A 23,198-nucleotide genomic window follows, 5' to 3' on the forward strand; every position below is an offset into this window, starting at 1 on the left:
CATAACCACACTACTGGAAGTACAAATGACTTCCATATAAATTGTCCATTCAAGTGTACAGTTCAGAACCTAAATTTATATTCTGAAGAAAAAGACTGAAAGATTGCTGGTAGATATCAAGCAATAAGTTGTAAATCCCTAAACACTAAAGAAAAGAAAACCTCATTAATTCATACTGGACTTAATAATAATATTTTGATTCTGGAATGTAATTTCCAGTAATGGGTTTTCTTCCAAATTTAACATTTTTGGTATGGACTGTTGATAGTGTTACAATAAAATCAATGAAGTATATACATATCTCATTGTAGATGAATCAGCAAATGAGAAGATTAAGAGATAGTTGCACTAAATACACAAATGCCACGAAGACACACTCGGTAACTGATAGCGCGTAGCAAAATAATGTGTTTTTACGCCGCATATGCTGACTGTATGTAATTGAGAATAAAAAATATGAAATCTGTTTTTCAGAATTTTGAAGTGAATTATTTGTAACTCATTAGACTTTATATTTTGTGCCACAGCAAGGTAAAATCAAATCTCTCTCTATTCCTCCAAATTTTATAATTACATGTATTACTGCACTTATTTACTTTGTTTGTACTACTCAGAAAAATATGTTTGTACAAATATAGTTAATTACATCTTGCATGGATGGAATATATTGTTAAATATTTATGTTGGACAAAGGTTCCATTACAGGACTCTCTGGACCCTCACGCATTAACCTGATTGCTCTCTTCTGTAATACCAGTTTTCTATTCAGGAGCATGTCTGCCCCACAGTTCAATACCATAATTCAGAAATTGATAAAGTGTTTCTTTGTAAACAAGTTTTAATGTTTAACTTGGAATTATTTTTGCCAATTGGCTTACAAGATACAAACTACTGCTAATTGCCTTGCATAAAAAATTAATGTGGTTTACCCACTGAAGATTTTTTTTCCAGATGGACAACAAGAAATTGATGTTATTTGTTTCTACTGATGTAATATCACATATTTTGTGTATTTCGAACTTGAGAGCCAGTTTTAAATGTTAGCAGCTGATATTCACTGGTGTTTGTGTTTAGGCCTTGGTGCAGAAAATATGGTTACTTCTGTTACACATTTAGTTGCAGCTGACTGTAATTCCTGAAAGTCTTTATCGTGAAATGAGATGGAGTTATCAGCATGGCTTACTAGATGCAAGTTGAAATTTTTATTACATCCCTAACACAAACCAATAAAATTTTGCTAAGAGGCCTAGCAAAACTATCTGCAGGTCTACAGAGTGCAAGAAATTTCTGCATGGGAAGTGTGCAGAACTGATTTTTTTGGTAACTTATCCATATATTGGTGCTACCTAAATTTCTTGTCCGTCAGGATGCTGTATGTGCTCATTGATCTCTGGTTCTGGTATCATGGACATTTTCAAATATCATTACTGCATATTTCGGTCTTTCAGCACATAAGTCATGGCACACAGACTGATTGCAAAGGTAATTTAAGTGGATGACCTAAGTTCAGCACAAGATAACGTTTTTCTTGTAAAGGCACTGCAGGGAGAAGGATTAGCCCACTGTTTTTCAGTTATTTGAAATTTTTGTTTATTTTGTTTGTCATCTTAAACAACAGCTAGGTATGGAAAAATCGATGTCTGCTGGCGGAGTATTCAATACCTGTTTAAGTAAATTTAATGCATTTGCTTGTGACAATTCAGTTCCGGGAGGAAGAATTAATTTGCTTTATTGAGCAGTAATTGGAATGTATCATTTGTCTTGGTTACTGTCAGCAGAGAGATGAAAATGTTGCATTTCTGAGTTTATTCGTGTCTTACATAATAAAGTTCCAAATATGCCCCCGATTTGTTCTTGAAATGTAGTTTTGTGTAAAGTACATGGTTTTTGCATTTCTGATGATACAGTGAAGAAATCATATTATTGCTTGTAATGTGTCTTTAAGTCTTGATTGCAGCCAGTCCCCTCATCTACTATGCATCCTTAGTAAACTTCTTCCCATTCATCACCCAGTACATTCACTCTGAATATTGTAACTGAGTAAACATTTTTTGGAACTGAATTATTCATTTCTTAGCTAAACTTGACTGGTGATGCTTTATTGCTGCTATTTGATCATCATGGTCAGACAAACAATTTATCATGGAACTCTTTATCAGTTTCATGAAAAACAGTTGAATTTAGAAATGTATTGTGAAAAGCTGCTGTTATTTCTTTCTTTCTTACTGAGAATGCTACTAGGGCAGTCCAAAGTAAAGTTGGACATAAAGACGTCCTATAGTACGTTGTTGAATTTCTTCGACAAATCTTTTATGAAAGGTACGACAATCCTCTTATAAAAGAGGTACACAGACCAAAAATGTTGTAAAACTTCTTTTATAAAAGATATTTTGACAAATGTCTTTTTACACTGCAATATGGACATAACTCTACATGCTCTTGATCAGTACTTTCCAAGATGGAATAAAGACTGAATCACAAAATATATTGACTTCCCAGTTATTAGTATTTCATATTGATACAATCTCTAGTTTCCTTATGGAACAAAAATAGTTTCCTGTGAGATAAGTGGAAACTGTCTGGATTGCTGTTTTATGTTTCTAAGTCTGTTACTGACATACAGCAATGAAAGAGCTGTTCAGAGTAGTACTCAAAAGAAAAGAAAAAGTGCCCAATAGAAAAATACACAGGTCACTCTCTTCTACAAGAAGAATAATGATCGACAAAACTACAGTCAAGTTCCATTCATGCCCATCCTTTCAAGAATGTTAGAATATATCCTGAGCTTAAAAATAATTATTTATGTCAAACAGGGTGAGCTCGTCCAAGCCAACCAGCATAGATTCTGAAACTTCCTGGCAGATTAAAACTGTGTGCCAGACCGAGACTCAAACTCGGGACACAGTTTTAATCTGCCAGGAAGTTTCATATCAGCGCACACTCCGCTGCAGAGTGAAAATCTCATTCTGGAAGCATCCCCCAGGTTGTGGCTAAGCCATGTCTCCCCAATATCCTTTCTTTCAGGAGTGCTAGTTCTGCAGGGTTCGCAGGAGAGCTTTTGTAAAGTTTGGAAGGTAGGAGACGAGATACTAGCAGAAATAAAGCTGTGAGGATGGGGCGTGAGTCGTGCTTGGGTAGCTCAGTTGGTAGAGCACTTGCCCGTGAAAGGCAAAGATCCTGAATTTGAGTCTCAGTCCGGCACACAGTTTTAATCTGCCAGGAAGTTTCATATCAGCGCACACTCCGCTGCAGAGTGAAAATCTCATTCTGGAAGCATAGATTCTAATAATAGCAATTGTGCAAAATTCTTCTTGCACTATAATGACTTGCCATATTTAAAACGATGGATTAAGGCAAGCAGATGTAGCTAATATTCCATGACTTTGGATAAGCATTTGACTCATTACCATGCCAATTTTTATTAACCAGAATATAATTGTATGAAGTGTGAAACGCAGTTTGTGACCAAGTTGTGGTTTTCTTTGTTGACAGGATGTAGTCTCTGAGGTTGGATGGAAAGTCATTTACATTAGTTGAAGTAACTGTAAATATGCCCTAGGGTAGTGCTTTCAGGTGTTTGCTATCAGTTTTGTATGTTAATGATATGGCAGAATATATGTATAGTAACCTTAGATTTTTCACATATAATTCAGTTATCTATAGAAATACTAACCTTACGACTTACCTTAGAAGAAAAATTAAGAAAAGGCAAACCTACGTTTCTAGCATTTGTAGACTTAGAGAAAGCTTTTGACAATGTTAACTGGAATACTCTCTTTCAAATTCTGAAGGTGGCAGGGGTAAAATACAAGGAGCGAAAGGCTATTTACAATTTGTATAGAAACCAGATGGCAGTTATAAGAGTCGAGGGGCATGAAAGGGAAGCAGTGGTTGGGAAAGGAGTGAGACAGTGTTGTAGCCTCTCCCCGATGTTATTCAATCTGTATATTGAGCAAGCAGTAAAGGACACAAAAGAAAAATTCGGAGTAGGTATTAAAATTCATGGAGAAGAAGTAAAAACTTTGAGGTTCGCCGATGACATTGTAATCATGTCAGAGACAGCAAAGGACTTGGAAGAGCAGTTGAACGGAATGGACAGTGTCTTGAAAGGGGGATATAAGATGAATATCAACTAAAGCAAAACGAGGATAATGGAATGTAGTCAAATTAAATCGGGTGATGCTGAGGGGATTAGATTAGGAAATGAGACACTTAAAGTAGTAAAGGACTTTTGCTATTTGGGGAGCAAAACAACTGATGATGGTCGAAGTAGAGAGGATATAAAATGTAGACTGGCAATGGCAAGGAAAGCGTTTCTGAAGAAGAGAAATTTGTTAACATCGAGTATAGATTTAAGTGTCAGGATGTCGTTTCTGAAAGTATTTGTATGGAGTGTGGCCATGTATGGAAGTGAAACATGGACGATAAATAGTTTGGACAAGAAGAGAATAGAAGCTTTCGAAATGTGGTGCTACAGAAGAATGCTGAAGATAAGGTGGGTAGATCACGTAACTAATGAGGAGGTATTGAATAGGATTGGGGAGAAGAGAAGTTTGTGGCACAACTTGACTAGAAGAAGGGATCGGTTGGTAGGACATGTTTTGAGGCATCAAGGGATCACAAATTTAGCATTGGAGGGCAGCGTGGAGGGTAAAAATCGTAGAGGGAGACCAAGAGATCAATTCACTAAGCAGATTCAGAATGATGTAGGTTGCAGTAGGTACTGGGAGATGAAGAAGCTTGCACAGGATAGAGTAGCATGGAGAGCTGCATCAAACCAGTCTCAGGACTGAAGACCACAACAACAACAACAAATCTATAGAAAAGAATTGTCTAAAAATGTGCAGATATATTCAGTCAGATCTTCATGTGATTTCAGAGTGATGTAAAGATGGGCAACTTTATTTACATGTACAGAAATGTAAATCTGTGCATTTCACGAAACACAAAAATCTAGTATCCTATGGCTACACCAATGTCACAACTGGAATCAGTCACTTCACACAAATGCTTGGGTGAGCTGAGGAAGAAATTTTTGAGAATATACATTTGGAGCACAGCACTGTATGGTTGTGAATCATGGATAGTAGGAAAACTGCAACAGAAGAGAATCAAAGCATTTGAGATGTGGTACTGCAGAATAATGTTGCAAATTAGGTAGACCAATATGGTAAGGAATGAGGATGTTCTCCACAGAGTTGGTGAGAGAAGGAATGTATGGAAAACACTGACAAGTTGAAGGGAGAGGATGATATGAAATGGCACGAGTACATTGGCTCGTTTCCTTTACTTAGGAAATGGCTGGATTTAGGTCACTGGCAGGATACTGGGAAAATATAATCATTCTATAAAGGAGACATTTTAAAAATTGCTTGTGTGTCTTATGTTAGAATGGTGCTCTATTGTGTGGCATCTCTATAACTAGTGGGGTGTATTGAATGTATACAAAGAACGTCACGAAAGTGAAAAAACTGTAATTGGTAGATTTTTGTGAAGAAACTGTAGTTACAAGCTTGGAGAGGCAGTATTAAGTGAAGAATCAAGGAATATACTTCAGGTTGCTACATATTGCTCCCATGGTGACCATAAAGACAGGACTAGACCAATTTCAGCAAATCTGGGCATTTATGCAGTCATTCTTTCCACACTTGGGTGTGACTGAAATGGGAACAAACAGTGACTTGTAATAGAATGTTAAGAACACCTTGTTGTGCACTGTACACTGGTTTGCTAAGTATATAAGTAGGTGCAGATTTATTTCACTGTTGTAGCTGTCAGACTAACAATGATAGACTGAAATCATTGTCCAGAAAACTGACATATTTGGAATTTGCAAAGAGCCACAGGACGGAAAATAAATTAAGTGGAGAGTTGAGTTTGAAGATTATCATCTCAAGAACATAGTAATTATTTTGGGAGTGATGTGTCATGCTGTTATGATGATTGCTGATAAGAAGTTGAAGCTCTAGGTTTTAATACCAGAATTTGACAAATATAAATTTGAGACAGAATATCATTTCCTTTGCAGCTTCAGCATTTTGGTACTGAGTGCACCTGTAGCATTTCTTCATTGCATTAAATCTGACATTCCATGCTCCGAACCATAGAATGCCAGTTTTGTTTCTCCTGACAACGATGCCCTCCTGGGTAGTCCCCACTCGGAGACCCAAATGGGGGACTGTTTTACTTCTAGAATATTTTACGTAAGAGGATGCCATCATCATTTAATGATACAGTAGAGCTGCATGCCCCCGGGAAAAATTATGGCTGTAGTTCCCCTTTGCTTTCAGCCTTTCTCAGTACCAGCACAGCAAAGCTGTTTTGATTGATGTTACAAGGCCAGATCAGTCAATCATCCAGTCTGTTGCCCCTGCAACTAATTGCTGAAATGCTGTTGCCCCTCTAGAGGAACCACATGTTTGTCTGACCTCTCAACAGCTACCCGTCCATTGTGGTTGCAACTATGGTACGGCTATCTACATACTGCATATACAAAAGAGAAACTAAATGGGCTAGGGCAGACAAGAAACAAATTATGTAATCAAAAAACTCTTAACTATTAAAATGATAAAAACTTAAATAGTTATCAACATTTAAAACTATTACATATTATTTATTGCAACTTACAGTTGTTGCAGTATAGATATATATAGTTTTAAAAAAGATCCAATGTGAACAGACTTATTATAACAATGTTTGTAAGGAACACAACGGTTACAATTGCATATATATTTTTTTGTATGGAAAGTATTTTATTGTATGGAAAGTATTCAGATCTGTTATTGTTAAAATATTTTCAGTCTCTCTGACTGCATACTGCATATCTACATCCACGTACATACTCCAGAAGCCACTGTATTGTACATGGTGGAGAGTAGTGTGTACCGTTACTAACTTGCAAATGTCTCTGTGAGATCCTTACTTGAGATGAACATTGGAGGCAGTAGAATCATTCTGTAGCCTATTACAAGTGTTTACAAGGTAAAGTCCACGAGTATTGCCCCAGTTTAATTCTTGCATTTCAAAGATGCACTGCAAAGGTGAATGATAGGGGTTTAGTCAGTGCTGTTAAGAAACAGCTGAAAACCCTAAAATTGAACAAAGGTCCAGGTCCTGATGGAACCCCTGCGAGACTCTATACCAAGTGTGCAGTTGATTTAGTCCCTCTCTTAACTACAATATACTGTAGATTCCTCAGAAAAAAGCAGGCCCAGTAACAGAAAGAAAGGACAATTAAATCCACAGAACTATCCTCCACTATCCTTGACCACCATTAGCTGTAGTATCTTTGAACACATTCTGGTCTCCAACGTATGAGGTATGTGAAACGAAATGAGGTCCTCCATGCCAACAAGCATGGATTTTGTAAATGTCGATCATGTGAAACCAAACTCTCACCTTTCTCATGTGACATCCTGTAAGTCATGGATAAAAGGGATCAGGACCTTTACTGTTAAGTTATGAAAAGCATTTGCCTCAGTACCACACCTAGACTTATCAAAAGAAAAATCGTATGTGGTATCAAGTGAAAATTGTGACTGCATTGAGAATTTCTTGGTGGGGAGGATTCAGGATGATATCTTCCATGGAGAGTCATAATGTGTACCCCAGCTCCCAGGGAAGTATGCTGGGACCATCTGATGTTCATTGTTTTTTTAATGGCTTGCAGATAATAGTAATATCAACGTCAGGCTCTTTTACAGATGATGCAGTTATGTATAATGAAATACTATCTGAAGAAAGATGCACGATTATCTAGTCTCATCTTCTACATCTACATGTGCACTCTGAAAACCACTGTTAAGTGCATGGCAGAGAGTACGTCCCAATGCACCAGCCCAAAGCAAAGAAACATTGTGTTCTGTGACTTAGAGTAAAAAATTGGCATTGGTAGACTTGTACAGATACAGGAGTGTAACAATGTGTAAAGATATGAAATGCAATGATCACATAGTCTGAGTGGTAGGTAAAGTAAGTGGCAGACTTTGGTTCATTGCTAGAGTACTACAGAAACACAATCAATCTACAAAGAAGATTACGTACAAAACATTTATGTGAGCCTTCCTAGAATATTTTTAAAGTGTGTGGGACCCTACCAGATAGGATGAATAGTGGATATTGAACAGCATGAACCGTTAAAGGTTTGTTTAGTCCATGTGAGAGTGTCAAAGAGATGCTGAGAAATCTGTACTGCCAGATGCTTGTTGATAAACACTACCTATCCTGAGAATGCATACTTATAGTTTTCAGGAACCTGCTTTAAGTGATGAATCTAACAATATACAATATTTCCCTACATATAGTTCTTGTGGGGATCATGAAAACAAGATTCTCCCCTGCGGGTTCGGGGATTAGAATTGGCCCGCAGTATTCCTGCCCGTCGTAAGAGGTGACTAAAAGGAGTCTCCAATGTTTTGGCTTTTCTGTGATGGTCCCCTCTCGGGTTTGACCTCCATATTTCAAAATTTTTCCGAAGAGCGAGCCAAGTGGGGAAGGTCGTCTTACGTGGTGCATTGTGTCCATCATGCATTGAGATATTTATCCCCCTTTCTCATTGTCGCATTGCAGTCCCGCTCATTCTCCATCTCTTGGGCAAGGATACATTCCTGAGTGCAGTTTCCAGCATGCACTTGGGGAGGGGCCTTGGTCGGAGTGGGTGGAATCAGGGCGGGTGACACGCAATGAAGTGTGGCACATCATCTCCTGCTGGTGGCCACCCACCAGCATTCTCTAAGCATTCGAGGGCTCACTTCAATGCCCAGAATTATAACCCCAAATTGTTTCCCTTCCTGACCACACCATGGGAGGAGCAAAAGGCTAAGGATGGCAGCGATACTTATTTGCCCTGGTTCCTAGTTTGTACGAGAGCTGATGGGGAGTCTTTCATGACAATGCAGCCTCAGTTCTTTGTAGAGCATTTAGAGGACACGTTTGGGGAGGTTGGAGGGCTTGTCCCAAATGCACTTTGGGGCAGTTTTGAGAAAAACAGAATCCTGTGCCCAGTCACAGACATTACTCGCTTGTGACAGGTTGGGGAATGTTTCTGTTACCATCACGCCCCATAAGAGCTTAAATATGGTCCATGGAATTATATTCCACAGGGACCTTCTTTTGCAGTCTGATGATGAGCTGTGCGCCAATTTGGAGCGGCAAGGTGTTCATTTCATCCGTTGTGTTCATTGGGGTCTGAGGGATAATCAGTTTGCCACCAGTGTCTTCATCTTGGCCTTCGAGGGTGATACATTGCCTGAGAAGGTCTAGGTGATGGTGTACCGCTGTGACGTCAAGCCCTATATCCCCCCCCCCCCCTCGATGAAATGCTTTAAGTGCTGGACGTTTGGCCATATGTCTTCCTGCTGTACTTCCAGCCTCACATGTCGAGATTGCAGACGCACATCCACCAATACCGTGGCCTGGCTCAAGTGATACGTGGCGACAATGGTCGGGCGAGCCATGTCGACGCAGACCTCACAGCTCCAACCCGACTGCATTAGTGCCGCATTGCAACTCCCCGAGTGGCAGGTCCGGACTGTGCTCCAGATGCGTTCCAACTGACTGGCAGCCCCGAACTTGCAACCCGAACTCCTTACGACATACAATGACCGGGAAGTAATAGCAGTCGAGCAAAGATACTAGGAGAGGGGATATATCTATACGTGCTGCTAGTGCCGCTCATCATCAGGTAAAGCAGCAACTCAGTGACAGTAGTAATTTAAATTAACATAGTGAGGTGGAAGTACATTAAAAACGGGGTGTAAAATACATGATGGCGGGAACAAGAGCCACACAAGGCTCACACGCCTTTTTCGGCCACGAACAATGTCATTCTCCAGTGGAATTTCAGCAGTTTTTTCCACCATCTTGCTGAGCTCCGACAACTTCTTAGCCTTCACCCTTTCTTCGGCATTGCTCTCCAGGAAACTTGGTTTCCGGCGATGCGACTTCACGCCCTCCATGGCTATCGTGGGTATTATAAGAATCGGGCAGCTTATGCAAGGATATCTGGTGGAGTCTGCATCTACATCCTTAACTCTTTTTACAGCGAGTGTGTACCTCTTCAAACACCTTTAGAGGCTGTCGCTGTTTGGGTGTGGGTGCCTCAGGCTGTTACTGTCTGCAGTGTCTGTCTTCCACTGAATGGTGATGTCCAACATCATGTATTGGCTGCGCTGATAGCCCAACTGCCACCATCTTTTCCGTTACGGGGCGACTTTAACGCCCATAACCCTTTGTGGGGTGGCTTGGTGGCAACAGGCCGAGACACTGTCATTGGGCAAATGTTGGCACAGCTTGACCTTTCTGTCTTAAATAATGGTGCCTCCACACATTTCAGAATGGTGCATGGCACATACTCAGCCATCGACCTTTCGGTCTGCAGCCCTAGCCTTCTACCATATGTCTGATGAAGTGTGTATGACGACTTGTGCGGTAGTGACCACTTTTCGATCTTTCTGTCACTGCCAATCTGGGCAACTCCCCCGATGGGCTCTGAATAAGGCTGACTGAGACTCGTTCACCTCCATTGCTACTATTGAGCCTCTTTCTCATGACGCCATTGATGTGGTGGTTCACATGATCACGACCAGCATCGTTTCTGCCACGGAATCTGCAATTCCCTGTTCTTCTGGGTCTCCTTGACTGAGGACTGTGCCTTGGTGGTCACCCGAGATTGCTGAAGCGATTAGAGATTGCAGGTGTGCCCAACAGCGTCATAAGCAGCACCCATCTAAGGAACACCTCATTGCCTTTAAATGGCTCCATGCCCGAGCCCACCGCCGTATTCGCCATCGGAAGCAGGAGTGCTGGGAAAGGTATGTCTCCACCATTGGCATCCGTACTTCTCCATTGCAGGTTTGGACCATGATTAGGCAGCTCTATGGATATCAGACCCCCATCAGCATCCCTGGGCTTTCTCTGAATGGAGCAGTCTGTACTGAATCAGACACGATTGCAGAACTCGTAGCAGAGCGTTTTGCTCGGAGTTCCGCTTCTACGAATTACCTGCTGGACTCCCTGAAAGAGCAGTTGGAATGTCGGAGCCTTTCATTCCATACATGTCAATCTGAATCATACAATGCTCCAATTAGTGAGTGAGAATTTCAAATTGCCCTAGCCACATGCCCTGATACGGCTCCCGGGCTGGATCACATCCACATCAGGTGCTCAAACACCTCTTGATGGACTGCCAGTGACACCTCCTAGACCTTTTCAAACATATTTGGGTTGAGTGCGAGTTCTCGTCTCAATGGCGGGAAAGCATTATCATACCAGTGTAGAAGCCTGGCAGGAACCCACTAGAGGTGGACAGCTATGCCCCCCTTAGCCTCACGAATGTCATCTGCAAGTTGCTCGAATGCATGGTGAGCCGGACGCTGAGTTGGTTACTTGAGTCTCAGGGCCTTCTGGCTCCATCTCAGGGTGGGTTCTGTAAGGACCGCTCTGCCACCGATAATCCAGTATGCCATTCATATGCATTTGCGTGCTGTTAGCACCTGGTTACTATCTTTTTTGACATGTGGAAGGCATACAATACAACATGACATCACATCCTCACCATGCTTCATGGGTGGGGTCTTAGGGGCCCGCTCCCTAGTTGTATTCAAAATTGACTTTTGCTTCATTCCCTCTGCATGCAATTTGATTCCTCCCATAGTTCCTCCTGAGTCCATTAAAGTGGGGTCCCGCAAGGCTCTGTCTTAAGTGTCTGCCTGTTTTTAGTTGCTATCAATGGGCTAGCTGTAGCTGTGGGAACGGCCGTATCGGTTTCTTTGTATGCTGATGACTTTTGCTGTACTATAGCTCCACTGGCATTGCGGTTGCTGAACGGCAACTAAAGGGCGCTATCTGCAGGGTGCAGTCTTGGGCCATCACGCACAGCTTCCAATTCTCGGCCACCAAGACTTGTCTCATGAATTTCTGCCTACGTCGTACTGTTCACCCTAAGCCGTGGCTTTATCTTGATAATGAACCTATTGCCGTAGTGGAGACACATCGGTTTTTGGGCTTGCTTTTTGATACCCAGTTGGCTTGGCTCCCTCATATTCAGTAGCTTAAATGAACGTGCTGGCACCATCTTAACGCTCTTCGCTGCTTGAGTCACACCAGCTGGGGTGCCAATCGATCTACCTTTCTATGACTGTATCAGGCATTGATTCAGTCCCATTTCAATTATGGGAGCCTGGCTTATGGTTCGGCATCGCCTTCCATGATGCGGTTGCTTGACCCCACATTTTACTGCGGGATCCATTTCACAGCTGGTGCTTTCCGCACAAGCCCTGTAAACAGCCTACTTGTGGAAGCTGGCATCCCTCCATTGTGGATCTGGCGCCAACGACTACTGGCTGCTTATGCTGCAAGTGTTTATAGCTTGCCCGGGCGTCCAAACTACCGTCTCCTGTTCCCCAACTCGGTCCTCCATCTTCCAGAGTGGTGGCCCCCGTCGGGGTGTACAATCGCGGTTTGTGTCCAGGCTCTTCTCTCTGGGCTTGAGTTTTTCCCTCTCCCACCTCTTTTCTGGGACCATATACGTATACACCCATGGTGTGCCCCCCGCCCATGCCTTCGGCTGGATTTGGCACAAGGCACAAAAGACTCAGTCCCTCCTGAGGCCCTCCGCCGACACTTTCTTTCCATCCTTGCCACGTGTCCCTGCTCTGTCGTAGTCTATATCGACGGTTTGATGGTTGCTGGTCAAGCTGGGTATGCTTTTACTTTGGGGAGCAGTCTGAACAATGCTCATTACTGGGTGGCTGCAGTATTTTTGCTGCAGAGCTCGTTGCCATCTCTTGCACCCTAGAGTATCTGCTCCTGCTCAGGTGAGTCCTTCATTACCTGTAGTGACTTCCTGAGCGGTTCACGAGCTATTGGCCAGTGTTTTCCTTGCTCTCATTTGGCGGTGGCTGTCCAGGTGTCCCTGCATACTCTTGCCCGTTGTGGCCGCTCCGTGGTCTTTGTGTGGACCCCGGGTCGTGTTGGAATCATGGGTAATGAACGTGCTGACATGCTGGCCAAACACGCAGTTTGTGCACCGGCCCTGGTGATTGGCCATTTGGAGTGTGATCTCCAGTCAGTTGTGCAGCAGAAGGTCATTGGTACCTGGAGTGATGAATGGCGCAGCCTGCCTTCACCCAACAAACTTGGGTTCATGAAGGAGACTACCAGTGTCTGGCGCTCCTCCTTGCGGGCCTCTCAAAGGACTCCATTGTACTCTGCCGGCTATGCATTGGCCACACCTGGCTGACGCACGGTTATTTATTGCACCCTGAGGACCCACCTCTCTGTTGCTGTAGATCAGCATTGACAGTGCTCCACATTTTGTTGGACTGTCCGCTTTTAACTGTGCTCCGGCAGATGTTTGCGCTGCCTGATACGCTCCCTGCACTTTTAACAGATGACTCTGCAATGGCAGGCCTAGTTTTGAGTTTTATTCAAGCTGGGGTCTTTTATCACTCGATCTGAGGGTTTGTCTCTTTCGTGCGTTGCGTCTGGCCCTTGGCCTACTGTTTTAGATTGGGATTTTTAGTGTGTCTCTAGGTGGTTGGCCTTTTTTCTTTTTTTTTTTTTCTATGGTCGGCCAATCACTGTAACATTCTGTGTGCTTTTAATTTCTTTTGTGAGGTATTTGTCTGTGTCTTTCTTGTTCTGTGTCATCCCTTGTCATCTCCGTTGCGTGTTTTTATTCCTTGTGGGTGTTTCATGGTCGTGAAAAAAGGGACTGATGGCCTTTGTTGTTCTATGCATCTGCCTCCCACCCAACTGTTTTTTGTATGCCATTGCCTTCCAGAGCACATACACTGAAGAGTTAAAGAAACTTGTACACCTGCCTAATATCGTGTAGGCCCTCTGCAAGCATGCAGAAGTGCCACAACATGACGGGGCATGGACTCAACTCTAATGTCTGAAGTAGTGCTGGAGGGAACAGACACCATGAATTCTACAAGGCTGCCCATAAATCCGTAAGAGTATGAGGGGGGTGGAGATCTCTTCTGAACAGGACGTTGCAAGGCATCCCAGATATGCTCAATAATGTTCATGTCTGGGGAGTTTGGTGGCCAGCAGAAGTGTTTAAACTCAGAAGAATGTTCCTGGAGCCATTCCGTAGCAATTCCGGACATATGGGGTGTTGCACTGTCCTGCTGGAATTGCCAAAGTCCATCAGAATTCACAACGACCATTAACAGATGCAGGTGATCAGACAGGATGCTTACATGTGTGTCACCTGTCAGAGTCATTTCTCGGCGTATCAGGGGTCTCATATCACTCCAACTACACATGCCCCACACCATTAGAGAGCTTCCAGCAGCTGTAACAGTCCCCTGCTGACAAACTGGGTCCATGGATTCATGAGGTTGTCTCCATACCCCTACACGTCCATCCACTTGATTCAATGTTTCCAGTCATCAACAGTCCAATGTTGGTGTTGATGGGCCCAGTCAAGGTATAAAGCATTGTGTCATGCAGTCATCAAGGTACACAAGTGGGTCTTCGGCTCCAAAAGCCCATATTGATGATGTTTAGTTGAATGGTTCACACATTGACACTTGCTGATGGGCCAGCATTGAAATCTGCAGCAATTTGCAGAACTTAATGCTTAGAATTCAGGTATTTGTGGATGGCATGATATGATAATATCATCAAGAGATAAAATAGCGCATGTTGGGAAAAAAACTCATCCTTTGAATCTCTGTCATAGGGAGAGAACTGTCTAACTGCTTTTCCAGGTGTAGCAGCAACATCAGGAGAGCTGAATAAAAAAGGAAAAAAATTAGGATACTGGAACCCATGTAAGGAACCTGTCTGAGTTGCAAGAAGGGATATCCAAATGCTTTCCCTCCACCTCTACTACTGACTGGGAGTGGTTGGTTGCACCTGATGAGGAAAATGTATCCAAAGCAGAATTAAACAGCTCCAGAAAAAGGCAACTTATTGAAATATCAGCTTATACAAAACTGAGGTCAAACATTGAAAGAAAAAGCTCCCAAAGTTATTTGGATCTCAGTCAGAAGTGAATATTTTGATATCGTGAATAAATCAGTGTCTCTTTCAGTGCCCTACTCACTGTTCTACTGGAGCATGTCTGGATTATCTACATTGAAGAACATAAAATGTGACTATGTGTCTTGCCTCCTTGATGTGGACAGCGAGATGAGGGTGTGCCTGTCAAGAGTTTGACCACACATAGATCTGCTTTGCAAAAACTGCCAGGGAGAAGTATTCACCAGTTTTAAATCTTCTTATATTTATTATGTTAATGTTTATTTTTTATGTTCTTGCTTATGAATTGTAAGTTCCTTTTATGTCCATATGTTTTTATTCAAGCGTCTTACATACTTAATTTTTTGAGATTTATGTCTCTTAATTGTCCCATAAGAACAAAATATGTATTCTATGTGCTTTATGTTTTTCCTGTTAAGAGTAATAAGTTTCTTTAATTGCATGCCTTATGTTTATATTCATGTTATGTAATCAATTTGTAACATTTGTGTCACACTCTTGGTCCATAATAAAAAAAAATTGTATCTACTTTATATGTTTGGTTTTTACATTTAGGAAACAAATTACATGTAGGGGTATTGCGGAAGTTTGAAATGTACTGCGTGTGTTCCAAGGGAAAAAAAAAGATTGAGAAATGTGGGTCTATGTTCATTCTGAACCCGGGAAGCAATGCACTATGATGCACAACCTACAGTTTGAAGAAATTATGCATGCTCAGATAAGATTTTATACTTGCACTGTTAGAAACGTAAGTGTGCATCCATAGTTGAACACAAAAATAGCACTATGTGGATGCACATTAAGCATATATATAAAGATTATGTGACTTACCGAACGAAAGCGCTGGCAGGTCGATAGGATTCAAGGATAGGAGCCAGAGGGTAGGGAAGGTGGTTTGGGGATTTCATAGGGATGAACTAACAGGTTACGAAGGTTAGGTGGATGGCGGAAAGACACTCTTGGTGGAGTGGGGAGGATTTCAAGAAGGATGGATCTCATTTCAGGGCAGGATTTGAGGAAGTCGTATCCCTGCTGGAGAGCCACATTCAGAGTCTGGTCCAGTCCCAGAAAGTATCCTGTCACAAGTGGGGCACTTTTGAGGTTCTTCTGTGGGGGATTCTGGGTTCAAGGGGATGAGGAAGTGGCTCTGGTTATTTGCTTCTGTACCAGGTCGGGAGGGTAGTTGCGAGATGCAAAAGCTGTTGTCAGGTTGTTGGTGTAATGGTTCAGGGATTCTGGACTGGAGCAGATTCGTTTGCCACGAAGACCTATCCTTGTAACCGCCCCCGGTGTAAAACCTGTCCCATACACCCTCCCACCACCACCTACTCCGGTCCTGTAACCCGGAAGGTGTACACGATCAAAGGCAGAGCCACATGTGAAAGCACCCACGTGATTTACCAACTGACCTGCCTACACTGTGATGCATTCTATGTGGGAATGACCAGCAACAAACTGTCCATTCGCATGAATGGACACAGGCAGACAGTGTTTGTTGGTAATGAGGATCACCCTGTGGCTAAACATGCCTTGGTGCACGGCCAGCACATCTTGGCACAGTGTTACACCGTCCGGGTTATCTGGATACTTCCCACCAACACCAGCCTATCCGAACTCCGGAGATGGGAACTTGCTCTTCAATATATCCTCTCTTCCCGTTACCCACCAGGCCTCAATCTCCGCTAATTTCAAGTTGCCGCCACTCATACCTCACCTGTCATTCAACATCATCTTTGCCTCTTAACTTCCGCCTCGACTGACATCTCTGCCCAAACTCTTTGTCTTTAAATATGTCTGCTTGTGTCTGTATATGTGTGGATGGATATGTGTGTGTGTGCGAATATATACCTGTCCCTTTTTCCCCCTAAGGTAAGTCTTTCCGCTCCCGGGATTGGAATGACTCCTTACCCTCTCCCTTAAAACCCACATCCTTTCGTCTTCCCCTCTCCTTCCCTTCTTTCCTGATGAGGCAACCGTTGGTTGCGAAAGCTTGAATTTTGTGTGTGTGTTTGTGTTTGTTTGTGTGTCTATCGACCTGCCAGCACTTTCGTTCGGTAAGTCACATCATCTTTGTTTTTAGATATATTTTTCCCACGTGGAAGTTTCACTCTATTATATATAAAAACAAAGATGATGTGACTTACCAAACGAAAGCGCTGGCACGTCGATAGACACACTATATATATATATATATATATATATATATATATATATATAGGGAATCATTCCACGTGGGAAAAATATATCTAAAAACAAAGATGATGTGACTTACCAAACGAAAGCGCTGGCAGGTCGATAGACACACAAACATACACACAAAATTCAAGCTTTCGCAACAAACTGTTGCCTCATCAGGAAAGAGGGAAAGACGAAAGGATGTGGGTTTTAAGGGAGAGGGTAAGGAGTCATTCCAATCCCGGGAGCGGAAAGACTTACCTTAGGAGGAAAAAAGGACAGGTATACACTCGCACACACACACACCCATATCCAACCACACATGTGTATGTGTGGTTGGATATGGGTGTGTGTGCGAGTGTATACCTGTCCTTTTTTCCCCCTAAGGTAAGTCTTTCCGCTCCCGGGATTGGAATGACTCCTTACCCTCTCCCTTAAAACCCACATCCTTTCGTCTTTCCCTCTCCTTCCCTCTTTCCTGATGAAGCAACCGTTTGTTGCAAATGCTTGAATTTTATATATATATATATATATATATATAGAGAGAGAGAGAGAGAGAGAGAGAGAGAGAGAGAGAGAGAGAGAGAGAAACATTACACGTGGGAAAAATATATCTAAAAACACAGATGATGTGACTTACCGAACGAAAGTCCTGGCAGGTCGATAGACACACAAACATACACACGAGGCCTTTGGGGGTAATGCCAAATTTCAGACAAGCCTGAGAAAATAAAATATGGGAGTGTAATCTGGCTAGGGCGAAGGCATGATTGCGGAGGGAATGTAAATAAAACTTAATGGGGTCGTTGTGGGGATGTTGTGAGGGTGACATGGTATTAGAAGGTGGAAAGTGTAACATGAGGCTGAAATGAAAATAAAAATATATGGCGAGAGATAAGGTGAACTAGAAAGCAACTGGAGATCTGGTGTGAAAAAAGGCGAAAAGGTGTTGGTTATGGCTGGGCTATGTTGATCCTGTGGTGAACTAGGGTTGGTAGACAACGATGTGCACAAAAGTTATGTGGTTGTGTTGCCGCCAAAACACGTTAAAGGGTGGAGCAATTCGGGAAATCTTCGAAAAAACTGCATGTAAATGTATTAAAAGGAGTGGTTTTGTGGTGGCAGATTGTAAAAATGAGGCTAACAATTGTCTGACGAAGAAATAATGACGTTAAAACCTGTGGGAAGCGGCTAAAAAAGATCAGTGATGTGGAAAAACGGAAATGGGAAAAAAGCGAAAGTTATTGGAACTAGTCGAAATGGCTGTTTAATAGCTGAAAGGAACGGTTTGTGAACTGGAAACGGTGGATTTTGTAGCAGCAGTATTGTTGAAAGCGGAAAAAAATTTTTGGTTATGGTTTGGAAGTGGGTTACGTATTATTAAGTATATATAGGAAGGATAAAATTGTATGGTAGATTCGGTAAAGAGGAGAAGGTGAATACAAAGTGAAACTACCTGCAAAAACAGAAAGAGAAAATAAGATGACAGGAAAGATTTCGAGATGCAACAGTGACAATAACAAACGTAATTGTTGGGTTCAGATTAATGATATGAATATAATAGAGGGAAACATTCCACGTGGGAAAAATATATCTAAAAACACAGGTGATGTGACTTAACGAACGAAAGTGCTGCCAGGTCGATAGACACACAAATAAACACAAACATACACACGAAATTCAAGCTTTCGCAACAAACTGTTGCCTCATGAGGAAAGAGGGAAAGACGAAAGGATGTGGGTTTTAAGGGAGAGGGTAGGGAGTCATTCCAATCCCGGGAGCGGAAAGACTTACCTTAGGGGGGAAAAAAGGACAGGTATACACTCGCACACACACACATATCCATCCGCACATGCACAGAAACAAGCAGACCTGTCTGTGTATGTGCGGATGGATATGTGTGTGTGTGCGAGTGTATACCTGTCCTTTTTTCCCCCTAAGGTAAGTCTTTCCGCTCCCGGGATTGGAATGACTCCTTACCCTCTCCCTTAAAACCCACATCCTTTCGTCTTTCCCTCCCCTTCCCTCTTTCCTGATGAGGCAACAGTTTGTTGCGAAAGCTTGAATTTCGCGTGTATGTTTGTATTTGTTTGTGTGTCTATCGACCTGCCAGTATATTACACACACAATTTATCATTGAATTACATAATGCAGAAGAACCTACTTCACTCAAAAGAAATAGATCACACGACTCCTCTAATACTTGTATGGGTAAATTACAATCTAGAATGTCCACCTTATAACTGATTAACCTGATTATTTATTTATGCCAATTTTATGCTGCATGAAGTCTCTAATCAAGTAAAAACTATTTTTTAATAAATATTCTTTAAGGAATGCGTTAAATTTACAGAGTTCCTCTATGTTTTTGATTTCTTTTGGCAATTTATTGTATATCTTGACACCTTGGTAAAACATAGTGGTTTGGGTTTTGGTTTTATTCATTCTGTCTACTGTTTCTGATTTGGTGATCATGTATGCAGCTGTTTGCTAAATATTGCTCAGTATTTTTGTGAATAAAAACTGTAGTTTGCAAGATATATTCACTTGGGATTGTCAGAATACCCCATTTTTTAAATAGCTCACTGAAGTGTGCTCTTTTGTGACTCTTGCTCATTATTCTGATAGCTCGTTATTGCAATCTGAACACATATTTCACATTTTGGGCATTTGCACCCCGGAATGTTATGCCGTAACTTATTATAGAATGTATGTGTGCAAAGTATGTCATTCTCTGGCATGAACTATTGCACAAAGTGACTATTATTCGTAAGGCATAGCATGCTGTGCTAATTTTTTTCCCAAGCATCCTAATATATTCATCCTATTTCAATTGTTGATCAACATACACACCCAAAAATTTTGTGCTGGCTGCACACTCTATGGTTTCATTTTGACCTTTAAGTTTTGTCGTATTTGGTTTTTTCTTTATATAGAAGTTTATGTTATTAGTCTTTTTCACATTAAGGGTTACTTTGTTGTTAATTGACCAGTTGTGAACTACCATAAGTGCCTTTTCAGCTTTTATATGTAACCTTTCTGGTGTCCTGTCTCTAATTATTATATTGCTCTCATCAGCAAATAAAACTGTTTCTCCTGGTGACACCCACTGTGGAAAGTCATTAATGTAAATAAGAAATAGTACTGGGCCTAGCACACTCCCTTGAGGTACTCCAATGTTCAAATATTCTTCATCTGAAAGATGTTTAACTAAATAATTTGAGCTACTTGAAATTTGAGATATCTCCACCCTCTGCACTCTGTCCACAAGGAAAGATCTAAACCATTTATTTACAACCCCCCTGATTCCTAGTGCTTCAAGTTTACCTAGTGGTATTTCATGATCAACTGTATCAAATTCTTTACTGAGATCTAGGAAAATGCCTGTTACTTGTTCTCCTTTATCTAAGGCTTCTAGAACTACTCTTGTAAATTCTATAGCTGCTTCTGTTCCCTTTCCAGTCCTGAAACCAAACAGTTCTTTGCATAGGAGTTGGTATTTATTTAAGTAGTCCATAAGTCTGTTTTTCATAATAGTTTCCATTATTTTTGAAAAAGAAGACAGCAATGAAACTGGTTTGTAATTCTCTATATTTTCTGTATCACCTTTTTTGTATATGAGAAGAGTTTTTGCATGCTTTAGATAATTAGGGAAGCAACCTGATGAGAACGACTCATTTATAATGTCTGCTAAGGGTTCTTTTATGCTGCTAATGCAATCTTTTAGTATACACATTGGAACTTCATCTAAACCTGTGGATGATATTTGGATACCGTAGCCATGAATTACACTCTTTATTGATATGAAAACACATACAGAAATAAGAGAACGCATGAGACCATAGCGCTCGACACAAGAAAATAACAGGAATGCAAAGACGGAGACAATCATTTCCCTCAAGAGACAAAGTAGTCATTGTTTCGTTGTTTCTAATATTGATTTGGTGTCGACATTGATTTTGGTGATTGATGTCACCATGGAAACACCCCCTTCAGTACAGAGCACCACGAAGTGATAGGACTGGATTACCACTCAGGCACACAATCTTGAAGAAATGCTGCAAGTTGAAGATTTCTTCTATAGTGGGAACAGGGCAGGTTATTGTTGGTGATGCTTGAAGCAGGGGAACAGACATTGAACCTTGCAGTTGAGGTAGTATTACTGTGTGACGCCACAAAAATGAAGCAGTTGAAAGATCCACAGATCATCAGGAAAGATTATTGTCGTCTTGCTCTTGCAACACCCAGTTGACTTGACGCACTAGGCCAATATTCTGCTAGGTTTTCATTCCACTAACATGGAAAATGACTGTCCCTTCTCCTGGATAGATGACTTTGTTGAGTCTGGAATATGGCTGTTGTAGTGCAGCACAAGTTGTGTCATCTTGTAGCATTACATTAGTGTCATGTAGTCATGTAGCACCATGTGCACAAAATCTTGCCATCCACTTTGGGTATGAGGTAGTGGTGTGTCGATGTGAACTATTTGACTTATGACTTTGTGTACCAATGATGGCAATTCTAAAACAGACATTTGTGGAGAAGGTAAGAGGAAGTGAAGCAGCAATGTGAGACATTCACCATACAATACTTCTGTGGGTGAGGACATCATGTCATCCTCAGATACAGTCCAGATATCTAGCAGGAACCATGGCGGTGTGTTGATCCCTTGCGCATCATGGCACATCAAAGCAGCCTTCCAGATTTGGCGCTGCCTTTCAGCCAACCTGTTGCTTTGGGGATAATAAACTGTTGTATGAAAGCATTGCACTCCACATAATTTGCATAACTCCACAAAGAGAAGTGATTCAAAATGCCACTTCTGGTCGGTATTGATAGATAAAACGAGATAGCCTTATGTGTATAAAGGCCTATGTAATAGATTCCACTCATATCTTGTAAGGAAACTGCCTCAACCCACTGTGTCATATGGTCGCTGGTCCATAGAATGTATCTAAAGGTGTTGGAGTGTGGTACACTGAAAAAGGTCAGGAGCACATGTTGGAAATGACCCTTAGATACCATAAAAGTACCTTGTGGTGGAACTGTATGGTGTCCAGCTTTGCTGTGCTGGCAAGGAAGTTAGATGTATGATCACTTCCTACAGTCTGCTTTAACCACCCACTCCCCCCCCCCCCAACCACCCAGGCAAAACGCTCAATAGCGAGTCTCAAGGTGGGTTAAGCTGTCACAGATTATTTAGATTATTTTGTTGAATGACACTGAGACCAAAAGGCATGGCCTGCCTTGTACTGTATTGCATCATAAAAAAACATGAGAATCAGGTATCCTAATGTGTTGTAACTGCAAGACCGTGTTGGTGTTGTTTAAGAAGGCTTGTAACTGTTTGTCTTGCTCATTTGCTGCAGCTGAGTCATCGAGATCTATTAGCATACTGAGGGCATGAATGTAGGACATATAATCCACCACCACATTATACCCACATTTACGTGCCAGATATCAGCTGAAAATTACACAATAAAGACCACATGTCTGAAATGGTGGGAGTGGACATGTCCCAACTAGGGTTACAGATAGCTTTGACCAATCGGTGGTGATCAATGGAAAGTGTGAGAGGTGAGTCCTCAATAGATTCTTAAAGTGTTTCACTGATTTACATAGCGATAGTAATTCACGGTCGTATGCGGACCACAGTCATTGTGGGCCCGTCTTAATTTGTGGGAAAGAAAGATAAGGGCCGAAACTTCTTGGGCAGATTAAAACTGTGTGCCGGACTGAGAATCGAACTCAGGACCTTTGCCTTTCATGGGTAAGCGCTCAACCAACTGAGCTACCCAAGCATCACTCCCGACCCGTCCTCATAGCTTCAACTCTGCCAATACCTTGTCTCCTACCTTCCAAACTTCTGTGAACCTTGCAGAACTAGCACTCCTGGAAGAAAGGCTATTGCGGTGACATAGCTTAAGCCACAGCCTGGGGGATGTTTCCAGAGTCAAATTTTCACTCTGCAGCGGAGTGTGCACTGATGTGAAACTCCTTGGCAGATTAAAACTGTGTGCTGGACCGAG

This window comes from Schistocerca nitens, chromosome 7 (assembly GCF_023898315.1).
Source record: "Schistocerca nitens isolate TAMUIC-IGC-003100 chromosome 7, iqSchNite1.1, whole genome shotgun sequence".
NCBI classification, from domain to species: Eukaryota; Metazoa; Arthropoda; class Insecta; order Orthoptera; family Acrididae; genus Schistocerca; species Schistocerca nitens.